Here is a 21,701-nt window from a genome sequence, read left to right on the forward strand (position 1 = left end):
TATCTTTTCACAACACTGAAAGCAAATACAAAATAGACATATTTGGAAAATATTAGAAAGTTGAAAGTGACATCTTCTTGAAGGAGTATTGTGGCTGCACTTGGGAATTACCGAGAAGAGGTTTAACAAGCAGATGGATAACTTGAAATATATGAAGAAGCTTTTCAAGCAGTTTGAGTGGGAAGAATAACACTTCAGCAGAGGCAATGTAGAATACTTTTATACAAGAACCAATACTGGGTCTGAAAGATTAATAAATGACTACAATTAGTAAACTAAGACTTAGCAAGCACATCTCAGAAAAGACCAATATCTAAACTAAAGGTGAAAAAGAGGAAAAGTTATCTCTACAAATCTTAAAGGGCGATAGGAGAAACCGTTTGCTGAAATTAATGTAAGAGCATGGATGGATTAATTTAAAAATTGATCAGAATGGCAAGAGAATTTTACATAAATGTAACTGCAGAGACCAAAAGGGAAATAGTAAAAATAGTATTCCAACTTTAATCATGTAATCAGGGAAGAGAAGTACAAAGGGTACACACAGGCTGGAAACTAATGAATCGGCATCAGTGGTAAGCATTCTGAATGATTGCTTGCTCCTAGTTATCATGAGGGAACACGTAAATAACAGACTCTCCTCAAAGAGGCAACACAAGCCAAATCAACAATTTTATTTTATATGAGACAAAAATACAAAACAACTCAGAAATATTTAAAACAATTGAATCGTTAGGGCAAGATTGGCTTAAATTTCCCAGCGTCTGGATGGTGCAGTAGGGTCCTGTGAAAGTTCTGACAGGGCACTTGGAAATTGTCCAGAAATATAAACTTTTGATGTGCTGACTCCTCACTGTTCAGGACCTTCCTTGAATGTGTCTGCCTTGAACTTAGGGTGGAGATTTAAGATGGATATGCACAACTTACCTGGAAATGCTCAAAATTAAGATCCTGATGAAAGCGTTGGGTAAGACTGCCTCAACTATCCAACCCACTAACCATTCAATTACACACCTAATCTCCTGCCCAACCTCCTGACCACCGAGATACTCCCTGAATTAATCCAATTATCCACTACTTAAGCAAGAAACCAACTAACCTTGAACCTAACTCAACTACCTCCCAACTCAAGCAAGCAGCTGCGCACGTGACTCCGACCCCCGGACTATCCAATGATCTTCAACTGGACCAAACTACCTTCACCCACCCAATTAATCCCCAAATAACCGAAACAACTTCGCATATCACCTGAGTCCCTCCCAACTACAGCCAACCACACACTCACCAGTCTATTCTCTTGACCATCTGAACTAGACCCAAAGATCCATCCACAGATGGCCCCAGCACAACCTGACTATTCTTGACCACCTGGCTATCCCTGACCTGACTACCCACTTACCCAATTACCAACTACTGACCTCAACCACCTTCCCATTCACTCACTCATTCACAAATCCAACACTCATTCATTACAAGACTGGGCCTTTAGAAATTTACCTGAATATAGCAGCTGCTGTTGTAGAATGGATGTGTGCCTTCTCCTTTCCGCAATATTGCTCCATCCTCTGGATACTGCAATGTTCATTTCTTTGTCAACTGGAATTGGAAGATCCCAGAAGAAACAGGCAATATTTTCAGTTGCAAAGATCTTCATTGGCAGCAGCAATGCACTTTGCCACTGACAGGAATTTCTGTGGCATTCTATTCATCTTTGAGCACGAAGAAAAGTTAGGAGAAGTGATTGTGCAACCTTTACAGAATCATGATGGACTATAGAGTCATAGAGATGTACAGCATGGAAACAGATCCTTTGGTCCAACTCATTCATGCCAACCAGCTATCTCAACCTAATCTAGCTCCATTTGCCAGCACTTGACCCAAATCCCTCTAAACCCTTTCTATTTATATACTCATCCAGATATTTTTTAAATGTTGTAATTGTAGCAGTCTCCACCACATCTTCTGGCAGCTCATTCCATACACAAATCACCCTTTGCATGAAAAAATTGCCCTTTAGGTCCCTCTTTCCCCTCTCACCCTAAACCTATGCCCTCTATTTCTGGACAGCCCGCCCCCCCCCTTCCCCGGAAAAGGCCTTATCTATTTAGCCTATCCATGCCCCTCATGATTTTCAGACTCTGTAGAACATAAATTGCTCCACATGCAGTTTCAGTGTGGTATGGCTCATGCCATGGTCATCATCTCTGGAGGTGGAATTGAACCTGGACCTTCTAGACCGGCAGCAGAGACACTTCCAGTCAGCTGTGTAAAAAAATGTGAACTGTTGCTGTTAGTATAGGTGGTCACCATTCTAAAATATGAAAAAAACCCACCAGTAATCCAAATTAAGTTGATGTGATATGTTTTATTAGTGAAATGATTCTACAAAGGATAGTCTGAACCACAATCATAATGTTTGAAAAAAACCATCTTCCGCAGCCAAAGTAAAGATGTTATTGAATTCATCCGGAGTCAGTTCTGCTCCGAAATCATCTTGGGAATCCCACTCTGGAGCACGGCCATTTGGTCTGAGGCATCTTCAGGGCAGATTCCTTCTCCTAAATTTCTAGCACTTGTTTCTCAATAACACTGAATTTCCTTGCCGCAGCGCAGTGTTTTGACAAGTTGGTAAACGTTATGATTTTGAGCTTGAAACTAGCTTCACACTCATTATTTTTACAGGAGAACCTATTTCACTTCATCAGTCACCAGCTGGGGTCATCTCTGTGCGGACATGGCTTAAATGTCAACCCCTCTCCTTGGCAACAGAGCTTGTACCCGCTGCTTGATCCCAAGCACCAACTGATAGGTAAGTATTAATGTAAACATGTATGTCAGAGCTGGTAATCCGAGATCAATGTTTTATTTAACTACAGTATAGCCCTGAAAGTGCATTTACTGGCTGTAAATGGGGTTGGAGGTAACTTATACACCAAGAATAGGCCTAAAAAGGCATTTTGACACCGAAATAATTGAGTTCACCTATTTGTTACATTTCCGTTGTACTTGTAAGTATTTATATTTTTGTCAGCTTTTAAGGAAAATGGATTCACAGATTGGAGAGGGGAGGTATAACTTATTTGCAACTGAAAGGTTCAAATGGTACATTGCTATAACAATTAATATTTGTTGCTAGGAGAGAGTTCTACAAAATAGGGAAGAAAAGTAACAGTCTGCAACCTAATTAAAGAGCTTGTGTAGTAAGGGCAAGTTTGAAGCTATAATTTAATAGCATATTTCTGATGTTGTAGGCATCAGAGCCAACAGTTGGAACATTTTATAACTGTCATCTGAATTTTGGAATAAGATTACAGCCTTGAAGTAACTTGCCTCCATATGGCTAGATTGCCTGGAGTTGCCAGAGGTATTTTGTTCTATTTTGAGTCTTTTTTAAGTGAGAGGCACGTATTGTGGCAGCCTTCAAAAAACAATATGCTCAATCGATTTGTACAATATAATTCTCGCTGGAAGATTATTGAATGTAATGAAATCATTACCCGACTGACAGGCGATACATAATTACATAAGGTTTATTAGTCTCTGAGCACTAGGGTACCAGATTAGGTACTCTCAGACTCATCTGTGACAGCAAAAGCATTTGTAGCTGGAAACATTTGCATTTGTTTTGTTTTTGATATTGATATCCATGATTATAGTAACTACTACATTTAACACGAGTATGAACTCTTTTTAATCTCAATATTTTTGACATTTTTCATATGAAACTTGACTATAGTCATTTAAAGCATAGGTAATTTCAGTAATGTTTATTCATTTGGAATCATGACAATTATGCTTTTTAATTTAATTCTTGACAGAATGATCTGAACAGGGTACTAGTTTGTATTTTCCATTCGTTGTTAACCTAATTCAAATATAACACCTATTTTGCAGCTAGACAATATGCCATATTTTGAAGAGATGAAAATAGCGTGTGTTTTCACATTTCCCTTTTCCCGATGGTTTCTCTCCTCTGTGACTAAGAAAGGTTGGCATTGAACCACCTTCTAGGTTTCTGCAAAGTTCTCCAGGCAGCTGACATTATGTCTTTCTTTGTGAAGAATTGTCTATGCCTCATCCTGACTTGCTGTCTGTGTAATGTTATAGAAGCAAAGAGGTTGCATTTCAGAGAAGATTCCGTGCTCATCCTCTGTAACATCTAGGCATGAGTTTTAAATACCCCTAAGTTATGCCATCTTTCTAAGGGGTGCCTGCAGTTTTCCACTGAACATACATACGAAGGCTATACTTGAGAACATCTGTGGCTATTACTTGCATAATAATTTTAGTGGGAAAGTAGTTAAACTAAATTTCAACTCCCTTGCATAGCTTTGGTACTTCAACACACTCTACAAAGTCAAATTTATTTATTTTAATAATTTATACAATTTCCCTGTCAGAATGAATGCTTTCTGTTAAAAACAAGATTATGTGCCAATTCAAAATGACCCAGCATTAAACAACCACTTTATAAATTTAAATTTGATTCTGTATCTTGCCTTCTTGATAAGCACACGCATTTAATTAGCTGGTAATGCCCCATGTACAAATGCTTTTTTTTAAGGTGAATTAATTTATTTGCAAACTAGCACTATGCAGGAACCATACAAGACTAGTTCATTTGCAACAAACTAAGCAATAGCTGTACAATATTATATTTGACCTTTTATGCAAAGAGCACAATTATTTCTGGTCCAGTTTGGAAAACGTTTTTAGAATACTGTGCTAAAAGCTGCAACAGAAAGCTAATCAAAATGTATGAATGCAGACTACACGCTTACACAGGCAGATATCATTACTGAACCACTCTCTGGTGTATAGTCATTGAAGATTCTTTAATTATGTACTGCAACTAGCGTTCCAATGTCAGCAGTGTGACTCAGATAGATAATTATTGATAAGTTGTTTTGTTAGGTACTTTGGGTTGCAATTTGTCCTGCTAAATTTACCAGAAAATCAATGTGGCAGGACAATGGGATTTCTACACCTTACAATTTTTTGCACAGTTACTGATAATGAATTTCATCTACTTCAGCTGGCTGGCACAAGGAATGGAATAGTAGCAGCTGGTTATGCATTTTTCTTCGATCTTTCCACTCAATTGAAAGGACCTGGCTGTTTCCATAGGCACCAGCACTTCCCCACTATCTCATCCCAATGATTGTTCTTTAAATCTGAGTGCAGAGAGTGTTAGTTTACAATTTGCAATGTGGAAGAGTATCATACCTTTCAATCTGATGTTAACCTGATCCGGTGGCCACAGTAGTGCACTTCTTAACCAGATGTCTAGATGCTGATCGGGAAAGGGAATCTTAGTTGTTTTCTCCACTTCTCAGTCTGGGAATTATGTGGTTTATTTTAGCATTTTCATTTTAGCATTTCATTTGGCCAAGATCTTTTCTTGGAAAAAGAAAGCACAGATTAAATCGAAGGCTTTTCCTGCCCATGTGGTTAAGTACCACCTTAAATGTGTATTTTGCAGCTCCCCTTCATAAAGTACTCGTTTAACCTACATCTTGTTCACCAATTTGTTACACTTCCTTTGGAAGAACATCTTCTTCCTTCACTCTCACCCATTTGCACAGGAAGTTCCAGTATTGAGCCAAGTTTTGAGTACAAGCTCTGAGTTGTTATGGACTTTCAAAAAAAATCAACATGCTCAGACATGTAATCTGGGACAGTTGGGACTTGAACCCAACCTACCAAAAGTAGAGACACTGCCAAAAGGTCCTTTTACAAAAAGAATCCTTTCATAACTTGCTTTCGGATAACCTGCTGACCTGACGGCAAAAGGAAGCATTTTCAAGATAAAAGGAATCAGACAAATTTTTAAAAGTATTTTGGGGGATCTAGAAGAGCCATGCTTTGTTAGGTGTAAGCAACATGCAAAAGAAATTGCAACAATTTAAATCCTTGTACCATATGTCCCACATTCAAGACAAGAATCAGTTTGCAAAACTTTCATTTAAAACTAAGAAATTATAGATAGAAATGATTTAATGAATAAACAGTATATTATCATTAAAAACAATTCCATCAATTGAGCATAACCATTATCTGCATGTTTCAAAAATTTCTTTCAAATTGCTTCATTTCTTGTAATAGACTTGTCTCCTCTTTCCTGCCTTGTGCTTCAAAGAACAATGTGCTGTCTTGTAATTATGGCCATTTTGGGTTGATTCACACAAGGTTTAACAGTAAGCTTTTATTGGATGTTCAACCACAGAGGGCATCACAGACAAGGCTTATTCTATTCCTATCGTCCCACAATTGCAAAAGTGCTGCTGTGCAGAGGAGGTCATTCAGCCCACTATGTCTGCACTGGGTCTTTCAAATGATTACCATTAACTATTGCCAAAATTCTACTTTTTCTCCTTGCACGTTATTTCTATTCAAATACTCATCCAATACCTTTGAATACCTCAACAATTATCCATGCACCAGTACTTATAATATGGTTCAACAGCAGATTCATTTTTGATTTCCACCTTGCTTAATTGTGTTCACAAAAGTGCTGGTTCTACAACCGACCTGATAGATTGATATTAGCTATCCCTGAGCACAGACAAGGAGTCAATCTTACTATCCTTTAGATAAAGATGATGCTTATACTTTAGAGTCACTGAGGTGATGATTTTAACAATCTCTTATTTAATTTGGATTGAATGTTTAGTTGTGAAGAAGAGATATATTACCAAGATTTTTAACTATTGACATGGGATGAAAGGTTTGTTGTTCAGTTCAGGATAGTTGTGGTGTGAAAGTGAATTTAGACCGATAGAGAGGCCACTGAATTACAACAATTAGATAAATGATATTCCCAAATTTAGCTGATGTGTTATGCTCATAATTTTGCCTGCTTAGAATTGTTGTCACCTCCAAGTGGTTAAATATTCTTTTTAAATAGAATTGCAAGATTCGGGACTGAATTCAACAATACCTTCCATTTTCAATGAATACTACAAACATTATTTTGCCTGTAATGAAAAGAATAGCTGAAACTCCTATCAGGTTTACCTGGAATCATCTGTAAACTGAAACCACAGATCTATCTCAATCAGATTAGGTACTGAACTCATATAATTACTATCAAGACACAAATTGCAACCACTCACCCCAGCTACTCCTTTCATCCACACTGCCCATTCAGATTCAATACTCTGCCATACACCAGTAACAACAAATATAATTCCTGTTAACATAATTATCAGCACTGCTTATCCTAAACCTTTCACTTCAACTGTTATGAAGGAGTCATTAAATAATTATATTCATAAGATATTTACCTTTCCCTTATGATGGCTTTGGTTGAATGGTTTGTCGAGTTACTGTTGAGCTGTTCTAAGCACTCACTTCATTCGCCCTTATACAAACCCCAGATTCTGAGTATGCTGTCAGTCAAGCTGTAAAAAGCTATTCACAGCCAATCAGCTGCATCAGAATAATTCTGTACTTTCTGATTTTGAACAGTCCATCGATATTTTCTTTCTTTGTGCTTCTTTCAGATCCTGGCTCCCCAGTCCTTTATGTTGAATGCTCTCTGCATTATCTTTGAATTCGTTTCTCATGTTCTTGTCTCTTGAACCTGTTTCACACTTTCACAAAATGCTATTAGATTTCTCCTTGGGTATTAGTAATGTCAATATTTATAAAAATGAATTTTGATTATCATTGATGCACCAAAATATTTGATTTTCGCTCTGTTAAAAGGACAATAACAAAAAAGAAAATTCCCTCCCCTTACCACATTCAAACAAAGTGTATTTGAATTGCTTCATATTTGAAGTTTACAGTCATAAATAATAATTTGGCCTGGTATCAATTTGAGGGCAACATTCAGCTCAAGATTGTGTGATGAATTTAAAAATGGGCACTTTCAATTTTTCCCTTGCATTACTTGGTTATTACATGTTACTTGGTTATTTTCTGCCTATGCCTCATTTGCCTAAGACTGTGTAGAGAGCGTTTTGTCTAAGTATATTAGAAATAAATGTCTATATGCTGTGTGTATATACAATTGTGTAATCTGCCTCTGTGTATCCCAATGCTCTTCTATTTTAGAATATGTGCCCTGACTTGATTCTTGGTTATCGAACGATGTCCACATTGAGATTGCAGCTGTTCATCCTGAATAATGTGGAGGAGCTGCAATTTTGTCTTTGCGTGGGTGTGTCCCATACTTTTTGAGCAAGTAAAATTTGCCACAGCCTACTGCATTCTTCATTTCGAATAAAATGCTAATCTTTTAAGTAACTGGTTTGCTCTCTGGTGTCCAGACCATGCTGTTATAAAAGCAGGCAAGTATGAATAGAGAGGTTTGAGGAATGCAAAACAATTTTGAAAAAAAAAATTATTTTACAGGATATAGGCAGTGCTGGCTAGGCCAGCATTTATTGCCCATCCCTAATTACCCTGGAGAAGATGCTGATTTGTCTTCTCGAATTGTTATCTTGAACTGTTTCAGTCCATGTTGTGTCAGTACACACACAGTGTTGTTAGGAAGGGAGTTCTAGGATTTTGACCCAGAGACAGTGAAGGAATAGTAATATAGTTCCAATGTATGGCTTGAAGGAAACTTGGAGGAAATGGTGGTCCCATTCTAGGTGCTGGAGATCATGAATTTGAAAGGTTTGGAATAGCCCCGATGAGTTACTGAAGTAAATTCTATAAATAGTACACATTGTTGCCATTGGTGAAGGGAGTGAATGTTGGAGGCAAATGGAGTCCCAATCCAGCTGACTGTTTTGTCCTGGATTATACCAAGCTTCTTGGATGTTATTGAAATTGCACCAGACAACTTCCATCACACCCTTTCCACTCATTCCACCTCTGTGTTGTTAACGAGTGGAGAATGTCAGGTTCCTGGGAGTAGTCATCCACAACAAGCTGTCTTGGACTCTCCAAATGGATGCACTGGTTACAAAGGCCCAACAATGTTGCTTCTTCCTCAGGCAGCTGAGGAAATTTGGTACAACAGCAAATACCCTTGCCAACTTTTATAGGTGCGCCATCAAGAGCATTTTGTCTGGATGTATCACTACCTGGTATGGCAACTGGACCATTCAAGATCGGAGACGATTACAGAGAGTGGTGAACTCAGCCCAGACAATCACAAAGGCCAACCTCCTATGTATAGAATCCATCTACCAGGCCTGCTGTCAAGGAAAGGCCGCCAGCATTCTCAAAGGTCCATCCCACCCTGGCAATGTTTTTCTACAACTCTACCATCAAGGAGAAGGTACAGAAGGTAGTTCACTTTAAGACAATATGCTAAGAAACTGTTGCAGCTATTTTCTGGGACTGAGCTGACTACCTCAAACAACCTTAACCAAACCTGATTTGGAGATGCCACTGTTGGACTGGAGTGTACAAAGTTAAAAACCTGGTGTTGTGTGAAATTAAGGACAACATTCCATATGCCTTCCTGCTGAACTTGTATGCTAGGTTTTTGAAAGCTATGCATGTAAACTCCTAAATCCCTATGTACGATAGCTTAACTAAACCTATATTTGTGCTATATAGGCATGACTCCAATCAGTGAAGAGTATTCCCTTGAACCACATCAATTTCAGTTTTGTTAGGGGTAATTGATGTCATACTTGATCAATATTGCCTTAACGTCAAGGGCAGTTATCTTCACTTTCGTCTTGGGTTCAGCTGTTTTGTCAACATTTGGATCAAGGCTATAATGAGCAGGAACTGAATGGTCCTAACAGAGATAAATTGTCTATCAGTGAGCAGGTTAATAGCAACGTCAAGAGCACTGTTAGTGGGAGACTACAGCAGAGTGAAACAAATGGCAAGTGAGTATACTCTTGGAGATTTGGTTCAAAGTGGGAATTTGGTGTAAAGGAAGATAAAAGTGTATTCAATAAGGTTATGTTAAGGTGAGATGAAGAAAAAAAATATGTCAATGCTATGTTTGTGGATGACACAAAATAGGTGGAAATGCAGGTGCTGACAATGACATGAAGAGTCTACAGAGGGATGTAGACAGGTTAAGCAACTGGGCAAACACTTGGCAGATCAAACATACTGTGGGAAAATATGAGATAATGTGCTTAGCAGGAAGATTAGTGGATCTGAATATTATTTAAATGGAAAAAGACTGCAGAAAGCTAAAGTACATAAGGATTTAGGAGTTTTCATGTATAGCTTTCAAAAACCTAGCATACAAATTCAGCAGGTAATGGGAAGGTATATGGAATGTTGCCCTTAATTTCAAAGAGAATGGAGTATAAATATAGGGAAGTCCTAGGCACAATTCAGACCACAGCTAGAATAGTGTGAACAGTTTTGGGCCCCTTAGCTAAGAAAAGACATACTGTCATTGGAGGCAGTCCGGAAAAGATGGACTGTCTTATCAGGAGAGGTTGAGTAGGTTGGGCTGTACCCATTGGCATTTGAAAGAATGAAGGTGATTCAGGGCTATGGGACATTCAAAAGAAAAGTGTGGTGGGTATTATTAGTACATGATGGAATAGGTATGATAGCAAGAAGTGATCTTGGGTAGGAATACTTAGGCATTTTACTCATAATACTCTCCAGTCTCAGTAACACCAGTGGGATCAATGGGCACAGAGAATACTGGATTGCAAGGTACGAAGGGCAGTTTTCCCAGGGCCACTGAGCATGACCTGGTTAGGAAGTTTGGGACCACAGTCGTGAGACTGAAGTTAGGGAACAAGAGGCATGGTAATTATTGGGTATAGCCTTTATTTGGAATGGGGTACTCAAACAGGAGGACCCTGTGAGAAACAAAGCCCACTCACTTCAATAATTTCAGTCCGAGACAAGATCTGAATCAGTAGTGCGATTTATTTTACACTTGCAAGTGGGTGTGATGTCCAGTGCCTATAAGGTAGAGGACATACACACACCAAATTCAATTCATACACAACATTTATATGATTTGATGTCTATTGTTTTACACTGCTCCCTCCCCTGTTTACATCCTCCACTTCCCTAAGACCGGCCCCCATTACCCCTGTTTATCTCTTGCCTTATCCGGCCTTGTCTGTGACAAAATGCTTATTCCTGGCCTCACAAGGCTGTTTGACCTCATCCTGCTGTAGATCATTGTTAGGCATATTCTTTCTTCATCATTATCTACCCCCTTCATCTGTGCCTTTCCCGAGGCCGTTCTGATCCCTATGACCCTTTTAATTGGGGTTTGTTCCTGTGTTTTTGTAAAAGTGGGAAGCAGATGTTTATACCTACTGTTTGTACAGGCGTATCTAGCTTAACTTCATCCCCTCACAACATCTTATCTACTTGCCCATAATGTCTACCTTCTGACATACAGTTTTAGCTAATACAAAAACAATTATATATTTCCTCCACATCGTTTCCATTCTTGTTGACTCAGCTCTTGGTTAAAACAATTACACACTGGTGTGAGTTCATTTTACTTTGTAAGATGGAATTGCAGAATTGCAGAAGTAACATTAATTTACCTATATCCCACAACCCCCACACAAGCATGTAGCCAGAACAGCACTGTTTATCTGGTGGCCTGACGACATGACATGGGGATCTCCCTTTGCTTGTAAAAAGCTGAGAAACTAGCTAGATGACGGGCATGGCACCTGACTAACTAGCTCAGACTGTGTCCATGGATTAGGGCAGCAGAGCATGAAATGATGTTTCAAGATGATTTTCATCAGACCAGGCCTGATTGTTGTACAGTATAAAGATTTCTCTTCTCACAACACATAACTTAAAATTGATATATATTCTTGAAAATACAACTTCCCCTTCAGGACATTGTTTTTCTCGATAAATCATCAAAACTTTAGGCTTCAATTTTTCTCAGATCTGATAATGAAAATGGATCATTGTTGAATCAATCTTCATTTTTAGTCTGAATGTCAATCCTCTCATATGCCCAATCAGAAAGTGGATGGTAGAATGTCAATTGTACCCTCTGTGGACTCTTGAATAAAGATTTTATTCATGATTTCTGGCTGTAAACTGACAGTAATCAGAGATTAAAGAATGTTTGAGGTTTTAATCTTTTCCTGTCCTCTTTTCTCCCTTCTTCATCTGAAGACACTGACTTTTGCTGGAGATTCATTATAAAGGCATTTTATTGCATCTTGCAAGCTAGACAGTGTATGTGGACAGGTAATTTAAATTGTGGGGCATCACAGGAGTACGAAAGCTTTACTTTTAATGACTAAATTAATTTAACTTAAAAGCTAATGATGGGGGTGCAGATATATTAATAAACACAACACACACCCTACTCCCAAAGTTGTATTCTTTTCTTCTTGGACATAACTAATGCAACATTTCATGCTATCTGTTTATGAGCATCACACAGGAACATTTGGCCATTATTTGCATTTTGCCCAAGAATTAGTATTAATCAGAGGTATTTCCTGTAATCAATTATTTTCTGCATATTTCTCTTCATCATAAGCAGTGACTCACTCTGGCAGCTTCAAGGAATTATACCTAATGGACATCAATGGTTTCCATTATATTGCACTCCACAGACGGTGTGCAACAGTACTAAAAAAAATTCATCCTCATCAAAGCCAGGATGATGTTGATCAGTAAGCTGTATTCTAGTTTTTCAGGACGTGGTTTTGCTCAATCTCTAAGCAGTTGAGAGTTTTTCTTGTCTGTGTATTGGATTCCATCATAACATTGAAACAATTTTCCCCACGTATATTTCTCACATTGAAAGGAAGGTAGGAGTGAAACCCCATGATTGGGAAAAAGACTCAGGAGGCAGGCAGGATTGAGGCACATGGCAGCCTTTATTCTTATTCAAGTAATCACGATTCATGCAAGAAGAGGGGCAAAGTTTCCCCCTGAATCTGGTCTTGAAGTGAGAACACAGTTATTCCTTTAATCTTCAGCTCAGATTGGAAGAGAGATCAGTGACACTCTGATTTTCACAGTGAGATAGAGCATTTTTATATATTTTGTCTAACAATAATCACATACAACATGTTCACTCCCCTTATTCTATACATCCAATCCTGTGAAACACTTAATCAATGATGGGTACTTCTATGGACTGCTCCAGGTTCCCATGATCTCATGGTGTTTAACAGACATTGTAATGTCCAGGCCTTGAAATCTTTCTATGCATTCTATTAATTCGTATTCCAACATTACTGGCCATACTCCTTTGGACATGTTCCAGACTTGCTTATCTCTAAAAACTGCTTGAATTCTGTTGTTCATTGTATTCCATGTGCTATCTCTATCAAATTCTGTTACTCCTCATATTTTCCCACTGTCCCAATTATATATTAAAAATTACAACTGACGGTCGGTTCTAACTAACTGCTATAAGATTTGTAATATTAATTTCAATTATAAAGTTAGTTGTAATGTAAGGTTTTACAGTTATTTTTGCTGTTAGCACTGTTTAGTTAATGTGTTGTGAACAATTTGTTCCTCACAGTCATCCCTTTAATGATAAGGAGAGAATTTCCTGAGATTAATTAACTTTCACATCTATGTTTGAATCTTTGCCCCCAATGCTTTTTAGTTATCAACGTAGTTTGTTGTTTCCTTGAATCTATAATTACGTTGCAATCTATCTCTGTGATTACCTGAAGAATCTTTAGCTAGAACCTATTTCTTAATATTGCTAATAATTTTTTAAAAAACTAATTACTGAAAAATATATTTTGCTGCTATTTTCACAGCTGCATGATGAGTTAGGCTGACTATCTTATGGACTGAGATTTATTGTCCTCACTTGGATTCTTTTCACCTAATGAGACCACATTCTTTCATTAATGGGGCTGGAATCAATCATTTGTCGTAGTTCAATTAACTTGTTTGATCTTTCAAATTTTTACAAGTCACAATCGCATTAGTTCATCTGTGTTTGTCATTGTAAAAGTTTAACTTCTTCTTCAATGTTTGTTTCAATTTTTTAAACTGTCTGCCCATGAACATTCTCTTATCAAACTGTCCCTGATTGCTGTTTGTACAGGCCTCTGGTTCACCTTGGAATACTCCTGTTCAGAGGTGCCACTGTGTTTCACTTAAATGCTGGAGCAGGCATTTAATTCTGCTTAAATCGCTTGTTGGCCATTTTGCATCTAAATGCAGGAGCAAGCTTTTTAATTCTGTTTATCCCCTTGTCAGCCATTTTGTATCTTTCAAATATGGCAGCACTTACAAAGAAGATAATGGCATAAGGCTCATGTTACTACAACTAGGCTATTGCTCTGGGGATATAGGCTTGAATTCTGTCATAGCAACTGGTGGAATTTGACTTTAATTAATAAATCTAGAATTACAAGTTAACCTCAGTAATTGTGAGCATGAAGCTACTATTGATTGTCAGAAAGCCCATCTGCTTCACTGAAGTTTTTATTCTGCAGTGTCCCAAAATTGCTTTACACTCGTTACTTTGATGGTTTCTAATACTGCAGTATATCAATGCTGCTTTTTTTTTGCTTAAGAGAATTTTAAATCTGCTGTGTTGCAATACAGTTTCCTTGACTTAAAAAGCTTTTAACTGTGCAATATTGCAATGCTGCAGGGCTTTTCTGTATGGTCATAATGGAGGCTTCCCACTTTCTGTAGCCAAAATGGAGGTTTCCCTATCTTTCACAGCCTAATGAACAATTCTTATTCTTTTCTCCAACTTTACACAGATAAATCCTGATGTCTTGAGGAATAATCCTGTTTGATTAACAGCTTTCCCTAGATAACTCAATCTCAGTGCTTCTAATGATGCCTGTGCCTTACAATTTTAATAAAGATTCCAGTTCACTTTTCAAAGGTTCCAGAAGGATTGGGGTCTCTGAGTTTTTCAAGCTGAAATACCTGAAAGGAAATAAACTTTCTTTTTGAATATTGAAAGAGTTGGAGAATGAAGTGGAACTGGTGTGTACAGGGCAACTCTGAGATAACATGAGGTAGTGTTGATGGAGAGAGAGGTCAAAAGTGTATATATGGCAGCACATGGTACTGTGCATTGATCTCAGGCTGTGGTGAAAACAGCTGCTGAACATTATGGAGATATCGCTGGTCCTGGATTCAAAAAACAAAGGATGGAACTTCAATTGGAATCCACATGGGTCACTGGACCTGAAATATTAGCTCTACTTTCTCTCTACAGATGCTGCTCGACCTGCTGAGTTTTTCCAGTAATTTCTGTTCTCATTTCAAATCATTTGATGTGCCCAACTAGCACCATATGCAGACATTGAACAAAAATACAATATTTGTGACCTCAGAGTGTAAGATATTTTAGACTGAAGAATAGGAGTGATAATTCACTGGGGTTGAATGACTGTAAAAGATACTGCAAGGTAAAAGAGTTGGATATTTATTTTTGCTATTTATGATAATATCTTTACAAACTGTCAGCTTTGCTTCTTCATTCTGGTGTACATAATAATTGTTGAAGTTCTTTTGTTATAAGTTGCCTCTTGTGAATATGTTCAGTGACTAATCACTAAGGCAACTAAATTGCAAAAATAAAACTTACAGTCTACTAGAAAAACCAAATAACTACAGATACTGGAAATTGCTGGAAAAGCCTTTCTTCAAAACGGATTGTAGCTCGGAAAGGGTTTGGTATATATGCTGAAGATGAGGTAGAGAGAGGAAGAAGAAATAGGTAACAGATGGAGATGATGCAGGGATAGAGAAATTCATATGGGCAGACAAAAGAGTTGTGAAAGCTCAGCAGGGGGGAATCAATATTTGCTAATAAGGTCCACTTGTGGCTGACAATGGGATGGTTGTGGCAGCAGTCCATGTGATGACAAGGCCAGGTATATGGGGGTTGGGATAAGACCATGATAGAAGGTGCTCAAGTCCTAAAATTATTGAACTCAATATTGAGTCCTGAATGCAACAGGATACCCAAGTTGGAAATGCAATACTCTTCTTCCAACTTGCGCTGAGCTTCACTGAAGCACTGTGGCAAGCCCAAGGCAGAGATGTTGGCCAGGGAACAAGGTGGTTCATTGAAATGGCAAACAATCAGAAGCTCGGGATCATTTTTGCAGACAGAAATGTAGGCGTTCTGCGAAGCAGTCACCCAATCTGTGCTTTACCTCTGCAGTGTAGAGAAGATCATATTGTGAGCAGTGAATACAGTAGACCACTTTGCTGCTGTATCTGGAAGGTGTGTCTGGGGCTTTGGATAGTGAGGAGGGAGGAAGTAAGTGGGCATGACTTACATCTCCTGCAATTCCAAGGGATGGTTTCATGAGGTTGTTGGGAGTGAAGCAAGAGTGTGTCAGGATGGCCTGGAGGGAACAGTCCCTGCAGAAGGCTGACAAGGAATGGAAGGGCAATGTGTCTGGTGGTGGCATTCTGTTAGAGGTGACGGAAATGGCAACTAATGCTGCTTTGGAAATGGATAGTGGGGGGGTGGTAAGGGAGGACATTATGGAGGGGAACAGAAGGGATGAGGGCCAAACAGCAGGAGTTGGGTCAGGCCTGGCTGAGGGCCCTGTCAACCACCTTGGTGGGGAATCTTCAGCTGAGGAAAAAGATCGACATTTCAGAGGCCCTCTTATAGAAATTGGCATTGTTGGAACAGATGCGATGATGATGGAGAAAGTGGGAGAATGGGTTGGAATCCTATACAGGAAGTGTAGTGTCAGGATGTATGGTCAAGGTAACCGTGGGAGTTAGTTGGTTTGTAGTGGATACTGGTGGCCAGCCTATTCCCAGAAATGGAAACAGATGTCGAGGAAGGGAAGGAAGGAGTTGGTGATGGACCAGGTAAAGGCGAAAGCAGGGTGGAAGTAGGAAGCAAAATGGATAAACTTTTCCAATTCTGGTAAAGAGAGTGAAGCAGCACCAATGATGTTATTGATATACTAGAGAAAGATTTGTGGGAAGAACCAAAATTCCCACAAGAACTGGAACAAAGAACGTTCCACACACCCCACAAAGAGACAGACATAACTGGGGCCTGTGTGGGTACCCATGGCCATACCTTTGACTTGAAGGAGACGTTGTTTAAAGTGAAAATGAACTTGGCCAGGCAGAGGAGATTGGGGATGGATGGAGATGGTCCAGGCCTTTTTTCCAGGAAGAGTGGAGAGCTTGGAGATTTTTTTTAAGGTAAGGATTTTCTATTTCTTTACCAGTGACTGGTTAAAAATTTACTTTGTTTTTGTGTGTGTATATATATAAATTCTTTTTTAGGGAAAGACTATAGCAGAGAGGTATCGGAAAGTATTCTAACTCAAACTTGTACAAAGTAACTAAGTAATTAATTAACTAAGCAGAGATGGCTGGGCAGGTGATGTGCTGTTGCTGTATGATGTGGGAGCTGGCTGATCCCATTGTGAATGGCAGTGACCACATCTGCAGCAAGTGTTGGTTGCTGGAAGAACTCCGGATCAGAGTTGATGATCTGGAATCTGAGCTTCAAACACTGCGGCACATCCGGGAGGGGGAGATTTACCCGGACGCTTTGTTTCAGGAGGCAGTCACACCTGGGAGATTAAGTAATTCACATTCAGCTTGTGATCAGGCTCATCAGAGTGTGACTGTAAGTGAGGCAGGTAGGGGGAACCTGAGTTCAGGAGTGGAGGAGCCTCAGCCCTTGACCTTGTCCAACAGGTACGAGATTCTTGCTCCCTGTTCGGATGAGGAAAAGGGCTCTGGACAGGATGAGCCAACTGACCAAGGCACCATGGTGCAGAAGGCCATTCAAGAGGGGGGAGTTAATAGACAAGTAGTGGTTATAGGGGATTCTATAATTAGGGGGACAGATAGTATCCTTTGCAAGCCGGATCGGGAGTCTCGCATGGTGTGTTGCCTGCCCGGTGCCAGGGTGTGGGACATCTCCAACCGGCTTGAAAGGATAGTGGAGCGGGAGGGGGAGGATCCAGTTGTTGTGGTCCACGTTGGTACTAACAACATAGGCAAGACTAGGGTGGAGGACCTGTTTGGGGATTACAAAGCACTAGGCAGGAAATTGAAGCACAGGTCCTCAAGGGTCATAATCTCCAGATTACTGCCTGAGCCACATGCCAATTGGCATAGGGACAAGAAAATTAGGCAAGTAAACACGTGGCTAAGGGATTGGTGTGGGAAAGAGGGATTCCACTTCATGGGGCATTGGCATCAGTTTTGGAACAGGATCTGCATGTGTCCAGGCAGATATAAAATTGAGGCAGACTGGGAATGCAGAAAAATGCAAGGATAACTTAGGACATCATATGACTTCCAATATCTCTAATGATAAGAAAGTTAGCATTAAGGCACTTTACCTGAATGCTCGTAGCATTCATAACAAAGCAGATGAACTAATGGCACAGATCATAGTGAATGATTATGATGTGGTAGGCATAACAGAGACTTGGTTACAGGGGGGTCAGGACTGGCAGTTAAACCTCCAAGGATTTTCAATTTATCGAAAAGACAGGGAGGGGGTGGGGTTGCCTTGTTAGTTAAGAACAAAATTAAATCTATGGCACTGAATGACATAGCATCAGATGATGTGGAGTCTGTGTGGGTGGAATTGAGAAACCACAAAGGCAAAAAAACCATAATTATAGTTGTGTACAGACCTCCTAACAGTGGTCAGGACCAGGGACACAACATGTACCGGGAAATAGAGAAGGCATGTCAGAAAGGCAAGGTCACAGTGATCATGGGAGACTTCAATATGCAGGTGGACTGGGTAAATAATGTTGCCAGTGGATCCAAAGAAAGGGAATTCATGGAATTCTTACAGGATGGCTTTTTGGTACAGCTTGTCATGGAGCCCACAAGGGAGCAGGCTATTCTGGACCTAGTGCTTTGCAATGAACCAGACTTTATAAAAGATCTTAAAGTAAGGGAACACTTAGGAAGCAGCGATCATAATATGGTAGAGTTCAGTCTGGAGTTTGTAAGAGAGAAGGCAAAATCGGATGTAATGGTGTTACAGTTAAATAAAGGTAATTATGAGGGCATGAGAGAGGAACTGACAAAAATAGACTGGAAGCAGAGGCTAGCGGGGAAGACAGTAGAGCAAAAATGGCAGGAGTTTGTGGGTATAATTGAGGACACTGTACAGAGGTTCATCCCCAAGAAAAGAAAGATTATTCAGGGAGGGATTAGACAGCCATGGCTGACAAAGGAAGTCAGGAAATGTATTAAAGAAAAAGAGAGATCCTATAAAGTGGCCAAGAGCAGTGGGAAATCAGAAGATTGGGAAGGCTACAAAAACAAACAGAGGATAACATAGAGAGTAATAAGAAAGGAGAGGATCAAATATGAAGGTAGGCTAGCCAGTAATATTATAAATGATAGTAAAAGTTTTTTTCAATCCATAAGAAACAAACGACAGGCAAAAGTAGACATTGGGCCACTTCAAACTGATGCTGGAAGCCTAGTGATGGGAGATAAGGAAATAGCAGGAGAACTTAACAAGTACTTTGCGTCAGTTTTCACAGTGGAAGACAACAATTAAAGGGAGTCAGGGGGCTGAGTTGAATATGGTTGCCATTACAAAAGAGATAGTGCTAGAAAAGCTAAAGTCTTAAAATTGATAAATCTCCTGGCCCCGATGGGATACATCCTAGAGTTCTGAGAGAGGTGGCTGAGGAAATAGCGGAGGCATTGGTTGAGATCTTTCAAGAGTCACTGGAGTCAGGGAAAGTCCTGGATGATTGGAAGATCACTGTTGTAACCCCCTTGTTCAAGAAAGGATCAAGACAAAAGATGGAAAATTATAGGCCAATTAGCCTAACCTTGGTTGTTGGTAAAATTCTAGAATCCATCATTAAGGATGAAGCTTCTAAATTCTTAGAAGAGCAGAGTCTGATTAGAACAAGTCAACATGGATTTAGTAAGGGGAGGTCGTGCCTGACAAACCTGTTGGTATTCTTTGAAGAGGTGACAAGTAGGTTAGACCAGGGAAATCCAGTGGATGTGGTCTATCTAGACTTCCAAAAGGGCTTTGGTAAGGTGCCACACGGGAGGCTGCTGAGCAAGGTGAGGGCCCATGGTGTTCGAGGTGAGCTACTGGGATGGATTGAGGATTGGCTGTCTGACAGAAGGCAGAGAGTTGGGATAAAAGGTTCTTTTTCAGAATGGCAGCCAGTGACAAGCGGTGTCGCACAGGGTTCAGTGGGGCCACAGCTGTTCGCATTATATATTAATGATCTGGATGAAGGGACTGGGGGCATTCTAGCAAAGTTTGCAGATGATATGAAGTTAGGTGGACAGGCAGGTAGTACTGAGGAAGTGGGGAGGCTACAGAAGGATCTAGACAGTTTGGGAGAGTGGTCCAGGAATTGGCTGATGGAATTCAACGTGAACAAATGCGAGGTCTTGCACTTTGGCAAAAAGAATAAAAGCACAGACTACTTTCTAAACGGTGAGAAAATTCATAAAGCCAAAGTACAAAGGGATCTGGGAGTGCTAGTCGAGGATTCTCTAAAGGTCAACATGCAGGTTGAGTCCGTGATTAAGAAAGCGAATGCAATGTTGCCACTTATCTCAAGAGGGTTGGAATATAAAAGCACTGTTGTGCTACTGAGACTTTATAAAGCTCTGGTTAGGCCCCATTTGGAGTACTGTGTCCAGTTTTGGTCCCCACACCTCAGGAAGGACATACTGGCACTGGAACGTGTCCAGCGGAGATTCACACGGATGATCCCTGGAATGGTTGGTCTAACATATGAGGAATGGCTGAGGATCCTGGGATTGTATTCATTGGAGTTTAGAAGATTAAGGGGAGACTTAATAGAGACGTACAAGATAATACATGGCTTGGAAAGGGTGGACGCTAGGAAATTGTTTCCGTTAGGTGAGGAGACTAGGACCCATGGACACAGCCTTAAAATTAGAGGGGGTCAATTCAGAACAGAAATGCGGAGACATTTCTTCAGCCAGAGAGTGGTGGGCCTGTGGAATCATTGCCGCAGAGTGCAGTGGAGGCCGGGACACTAAATCTCTTCAAGGCAGAGATTGATAGAATTTTGTTGTCTCGAGGAATTAAGGGCTACGGGGAGAATGTGGGTAAGTGGAGTTGAAATGCCTATCAGCCATGATTGAATGGCGGAGTGGACTCGATGGGCTGAATGGCCTTACTTCCACTCCTATGTCTTATGGTCTTATAGAATGTCCTGATGGGGAATGGGCAGCAATGTGGACTAATGAGATAATTATTTCAAAGAGCTGCACGGACATTTTGTCTGAATGGCCTCCTTCTGTGCTGTATCAGACAAGGATTCTCATTCTAGACAGTTGCTGTGAATCTGAATCATTTGTGCCATAATTGTATGTCCTTATTTGAAGATTAATGGAACTTGATTATATTTGGAAGCTGGGAAAATATCATAGTGCGCTGTTATCTTCTTGGAAGTGTTTATGTTGTTGAATGATTTCTTTAGAAAATTGAGTGAGCCCTAAAGCAGTACACTGTAAGTTATCTGTGGAAGCAATAGAGTAGCTGTGTTCATTTTAGACATCTGAGTAAAAGGATTTACATGCAAGTAGGATAGATTTAATCATGTCATCTAGATATATTAGATAGAGATTGGTATGTGCTGTTTTGATAATGGTAGTTCTGCTATATTGTTTCACCACAAGGACCACTAAAGAATAAAATAATTATATTACCTAAGTACATGATTTAATGTTCCTTGCTTTGTGCTGTCACCATGTCTTAAATATGGATGTTTGAAAATAGTATAATTAACATTTAGATTAGAAAAATGCATGACTGATAAACCTCCTTATGCCTTTCATCAGCT

General features: G+C 39.7%; 1 protein-coding gene across 3 annotated transcripts in view; it reads right to left on the reverse strand.

Annotated features, from left to right (window-relative positions):
• The window catches only part of LOC140492029 (tachykinin-like peptides receptor 99D), a 59,495-nt gene extending 52,164 nt beyond the window's left edge, over nucleotides 1–7,331 (reverse strand). The window contains exons 1-2 of one of the 3 annotated variants that reach the window (XM_072590666.1): nucleotides 7,287–7,325; nucleotides 5,227–5,395 (exon numbers count right to left, since the gene is read on the reverse strand). The gene's annotated coding sequence lies outside the window, so the exon portion shown is untranslated. Of the gene's footprint in view, nucleotides 1–5,226; nucleotides 5,396–7,286 lie in introns of all 3 variants that reach the window. The other 2 variants (XM_072590665.1, XM_072590664.1) reach the window with 2 other exon arrangements.
• Nucleotides 7,332–21,701: the final 14,370 nt, after the last annotated feature.

The sequence above is a fragment of the Chiloscyllium punctatum genome, chromosome 20, assembly GCF_047496795.1.
Source record: "Chiloscyllium punctatum isolate Juve2018m chromosome 20, sChiPun1.3, whole genome shotgun sequence".
Taxonomy (NCBI): Eukaryota; Metazoa; Chordata; class Chondrichthyes; order Orectolobiformes; family Hemiscylliidae; genus Chiloscyllium; species Chiloscyllium punctatum.